The 5,917-nt window shown below is 27.6% G+C and overlaps 1 long non-coding RNA gene across 1 annotated transcript; it reads left to right on the forward strand.

Annotated features, from left to right (window-relative positions):
• Positions 1-1,283: 1,283 nt before the first annotated feature.
• Positions 1,284-2,000, forward strand: LOC114185103. Its single transcript, XR_003604748.1, has 3 exons — positions 1,284-1,387; positions 1,479-1,554; positions 1,821-2,000. It is a non-coding gene; the product is annotated as an uncharacterized LOC114185103 (long non-coding RNA).
• Positions 2,001-5,917: the final 3,917 nt, after the last annotated feature.

The raw sequence follows: 5,917 nt of genomic DNA on the forward strand, positions 1-5,917 counted from the left end.
AATTGGGGACCAATTCCATTATATTTAAAACATGGAGGACTGAATATGACCAAACGTTACGTGGGGGACTAAAACCAAAAATTACCCATACTTGAGGGACGAAAAACATAATTAACCCTATTTTTAATTATTTAATATTATGAATAAGTTTCTTGTTAAACGTGTTGGTATTGAGTCAAGGGTATTCGACCCCCGACAATTATTATCTATAGTTATTGTTGGAATTGTCAATATTATGAATATGTTGGTATTGAGTCTGGTGGTGTCCGACCTTCGGCAATTATTATCTATAATTAGTGTTAGAATTGTCAATATTATGAATATGTGTTTTGATGAACATGTTGGTATTGAGTCTGGGGTAGTCCAACCCTCGACAATTAATTTTTGTATTTAGTTGGAATTATTTCTTATTACAGAATAATGATGGATCGTAGCTAGATTAATCTATCACGTATACGTGATGATTATGAGAGAGGGGTCGATGAGTTTAAAGAATTTGCTCAATGTCATGTTGATAGTGCTAAAAATAGAGGAGAGATGAGGTGTCCATGTGTCAATTGTTGGAACTTTCAGAGGTTGGTATTGTATCACAAGCAGTTGGAACTTTCATCACTTGGCCAAAACATCTCGTGAGGATAACACCACACATTGAATTGGTTTGTATGTGCAGTAATATTTTTACATATGTACTATATATATATATTATCCTAACTAATATTATGCTTGTTTTTGTGTGTAACAAGATGAACCAGAGTTGCATGTGTAAAAAAATTATGAGGATCCAATAACGACATTAGTGGAATATATTGTAAGCATGACTACAGATGCAATTTTGATTCCTTGGAATGCCACTGTTTTTGGCAGAGAAAGCGAGTTGCCGTTCTACATATATAAAACTGATTTGATGGAGATCATATCAGGCACGAGGAACTTAAACGTGTCTATTGTGCAATTATGGATGATGTACGTGAATCATTTATAAATCATTTCCTTCTTAGATATTAATTATGTGTTTTCCTTGTCAAATTAGGTACTTGCATGGTTTGAGTGTGGAAGCGGAAAAGGATGACATATATGGGTTTATAGACCCTCATTTCATGACTCCAATGGGTAACAAAAACCCTGGAACAAAACCGTACATCCAAAATTCCATAATGCAGCGAAATAAAAAGATTTTTATTGCTCCATATATAGATAAGTATCTATATCCTTATCTTTAATTTCATAAGGTCTAAATTTTGTAGTAATAAATTTTGATGTATTTACATTATTTTTCATTGCAGTTGTCATTGGCAACTGCTTGTTGTATCAGGTGCTAGAGCGTACTGCTTTATGGTTTTGCTCTTGTCATAGACCTTCTCCCCTATATGAAGAGCATAATTGATACGTAAGTCTTTTTCAATAAATGCCTTCATTTACAATTTAATCTTGAATATATATAATGTCATGTTTTCTAACATTGATAATTTTAACTTTAGTGCTTTTAATGGACAAAGTATATTGAGTGGTAGATCGACTACCAATACTAAAAGGGTCACTTGAATTTTCCTCCGGGTACTTATATGTTATATGTCATTCATTTACTTTAGTATTGTCATGTGTATTTATAATTAAGTATAATTACTATAAGTGTAGTGTAGCAAACAAACTGGAAGCTTTGAGTGTGACTATTATGTGATGCAATGGATGGTAGCCATTATTATTCAAGGCAATTATGAAAGTGGTTGGGATGAGATAATATACTAACATATTTCATGTACCAATTTTAAGTAGAACTAATTTATATATGTATTGCTCATAATTCTCCTACACTTTTGCAGAAATTCAATGACCAAAGTCAGATGGATTCAGGAGCAATAGCTTATGTTCAACAAACTTGGGCGAAATACTTTCTATCTAAAGTTAGTGAAAGTTAGGTTTAGGGAGACTTAGAAGTTTAGACTTATTTTATCATATGATAAGTTATTTGTAACTTTGTTAAAACTGTCTGGATTGGAACTGTGTTGGCACTATTTGTTTGTATTGCAATTGTGTTGAATGTTTTTTTTACTTCCAAGTTGGTGTTAAGAAATAAAACAAGTCTGCCTTAAAAAAAAACGAAATTAACAACGGTTCTTACCAAGATCGTCGTTAATTTTGAAACTTCCACGACGACTAATACCAAGACCATCATTGTTATTGGCAAGGAGATCTCATTCTGCTTTAAAGAAAAATCCATTTCCACGATGACTTTTAAAATGTCGTTGAATAATGTCACAATGACGACGGTATTTTAAGACTGTCATTATTACGAGTTACTTTTAACGACGGTCTTATCAATGACAATTTTTAAGCTATTTTCATAGACTTCCGATAGTCGTTATTAATAGAAATTGCTATAGTAGTGTTTCTCATGCTTTTTCTTTTTATTTTTCCTTTTTATAAAGGTTATTTTCAGGTGATCGCATAGGACTGATGGATTTTAAAAATATTGGTCAAGCTCACATGTCAACATATTTAACATTAGTTTAAAAAAATACTTAATTAAATTTTAGGTTTATATTAAATTTATATATTGTCAATTTTGTCTTTATTAAATTTTTTAGTACTCTTTATCATTTATTGAATATTACAAAAAAATTTACGTTTTAAGTAGGTCTATAAAATTACATATACCGATAATAAGGTAAGGTCATTGAATAATAAGAATTCCCAATTAAAAAAAAAGTAAACTTTTTTAATATTTAATGGACGACAAAAAATTAATAATATCTAAATTTATCGAACTTAAAATTTAATTAAATATTTTCTTTTTTAAAACTCTAACATTTTAAAGGATAATTTTGTTTTTTAAATATCTCCAATAATTGTTATTCACATATATTTTCAAATAATACTATTTTTAACACTAATGTATAAATTATTTAACTTTGCAAAAATATTTAAAGAAAGTAATATCATTCTCTTATTAGTTGTTTTACAACTTTTTATAAGTTGATCTTAGTGTGTAGATATCTCCTCCACATACAACACTTTCATTTATCATCTCTTATTATATTTAGAGATTTTTGTTCTAATTCTTACATTAAAGTTGATATATGTAATTTTTTTCACTAAAACAATACTTTTATCCACTCCACACCATTCTCATTTATTAACATTCCGCCAAACCAACTCTCTTATTATAGTTCCTTTATTTTGTACATTTAAATACATCCTAAAAAATCTATACACAATGAGAGAATCTCTCAAGTAATCTCAAAACCCCACCACATAATCTATGATCATTGATTCTATATCCAAAATTTAATGTCTCTCACATTTATGGACCACATTCCTCCTACAGAAACATGTTACCATGTGTTTGTACTTTATTATCTTTTTTGTTGCATAACTTTAATCATTATTAATATTTTTTTTTATTTACTAGGTCGATAGATATAATTATTTTTGTTTTGAGTATGATCTATGGCAGGGACCACCATTTCATTCATAAATTTGAAGCATATAAGTGGCTTTACCTAGCATTAAATATTCAACTTTCGGGCGCACTAACCTAATACGAGAAACATCGTTTTTGGTGCACTCACCTTTCTTTTTCTCCTTTACAAAAACAAGTGTGGACCAAAAACTATAAAAATAAAAATATTTTGGCTTAAATATTTATTTGATTCTAATTTTTTATTTTTTTTAATTTAGTCTTATTTAGGATTTTGTTCAATTTGTTCTAAATTTTAAAAATATTATTCAATTAATTTTTTTATTTAATATCGTTCAAATAGTTAATAGAATGGTGTATACATGTCATTCTTTCACTGATCTGGTGCACTGTACAGTGACATGACTATTTATTTACTATGACATAATGTCATGGTGTTTAATTGAGGAGGATAAGATTAGGTTTATGAATTGAGGAAATTGGGATTAGGTTAGGGTTTGCTGCTAGGAGAAAATTTGGGTAGAGATCATTGTTGGGGACAAAGATCATTGTGTGCATTGGACTTTCTTTTTCAATTAGAGAAGATTGGTGATGTAAGGTGTTCGTATCGTCGCATTGTTTGACGATACGAACGTCTCACTCCATCAATCATGTCATTCTATCACAGTAAATAAACGATCACGTTACAATACAGAACACCATGTCAGTAACGTCAGTAGGAGAGTGACACATATATATTGTTCTGTTAACAATTTTAACATTATAAAAAGATTTAATTGAATGATATTTTTAAAATTTAAAACCAAATTAAACTAAAATTATACCAAAAGACTACTTAAGCCAAAATATTTTTATGCATACAAAATTACCTTACCCTTCGTTTGGAAGGTACACAAAATATTACAAAGCTGGTTTGACTGAAGTGTTATGTGAAAACATGTTCTTCGAGAAAAAAAAAAATTGTAAATAGTCATGAAAAGGTATTTGATGTGTGTTTTCAACACAATGTAATTACTTATATTGTGTAAAAAAGTAACTTTTTTACCTATGTTAATATTATCTTTAATTAAACTAACATCAGTATTAATATATTAACTAAAATTTTTCATACTAAATAACATTATGAAAAGTAAATAAAAATATTTTTGTCATTTTTTTACCAAAATAATTTATCTTTTAATTTATTTTTTGCCTTTTTTTTCTTTCCCCTTTTCTTTCTCTTTTACAAAATGGAGTTTTAATATAAAAAAAGTTGAACTACTCATGTGTACCTACCATTCACCTTTATGAAAAGAACAATATATCTTCATTCATTAAATAAAAGTATTGAATGAAAATGAATTTTTTGAAACATTATTGTTTGTTTACTACTACAAGGTTTATGAATAGTACGTGAGAGAACAAAAAATCACTTTTTTCGAAATAAAATAACATGAGAGGTAGCACTGTTACATTAGTTTTTTATTTGTGGAATGGTACAAAGGACCTTTTGTTTTGAATTTTAGATGTTTGAAGTTGAAAAACTAAATTTTAATTTAGTTTTTTAAAATCAGCGTTTAATAAAGAATAATGTTTTCCATGATATATTGACCAAGTTTTCAATAAAAATATCTTTGAAGAAAACATATTTTATTTTACGTTCCAGTATAAGAAAGAAATTGTAATTCATGTATCTCTTATAAAAGAGAAACAAATTTTCGTTCAACGATATTAAATTAAATATATAATAGAAGATATCAATATAATACTTAGTTCAAAAAGGTTTATCACTTTTATTATTGAAAGCAAATATTTATTTACGAACATTATGCATATTAGTGATTAAAGTGTGTCCTTGTGTAATGATGGACCGGTTCTTTTAAGGAAGAATGAAATTCCATAAATAACCCTACAGTTAAAAACTATAATGACAAAAAAAATTAATTTTTTATTTTCTACTTTTAATTTTAAAAATTATAACCTACAATAGTTTAAGAGACAAAACAACAATGTATTGATGGCACAAAATTTATCACTTCAACTTTTCCTTGGACTCTCTCTCATCCTAGCCACGGGATTTACATTTAGAAAGTTAAAATTATCTTCTTAAATGTAGCGCATGATTTTTTATTTTTACTTTTTTACTTTCTTAGACTTTATATCATATTACTTTTTTAGATTTTTCTTTCAAATATTAGTTTAATATGCAAATTTTTTAAGACATAATTTTATATTTTTTTATGTAAATTTAATGTGTTAGATTGAACATTTATTATTAAGTTAAAAATTATATTTGTTAGTTATGGAAGTACCTCTTTTTATTTAAGAGCGTAAACTTAAATGTTCCAATTCGATGGTAACTCAACCTACTTACACTTATCACATAATAATTAATATCACATACAATAATGATATAATTACAATAGAAAGGTAAATTTTTACTTCTACAATTCAGAAATTTAGTTAAAACACACGGTTACGGATGTAAAATATTGTACCCATCTATATTCATGAATAAAA

The sequence above is a fragment of the Vigna unguiculata genome, chromosome 5, assembly GCF_004118075.2.
Source record: "Vigna unguiculata cultivar IT97K-499-35 chromosome 5, ASM411807v1, whole genome shotgun sequence".
Lineage (NCBI taxonomy): Eukaryota > Viridiplantae > Streptophyta > Magnoliopsida > Fabales > Fabaceae > Vigna > Vigna unguiculata.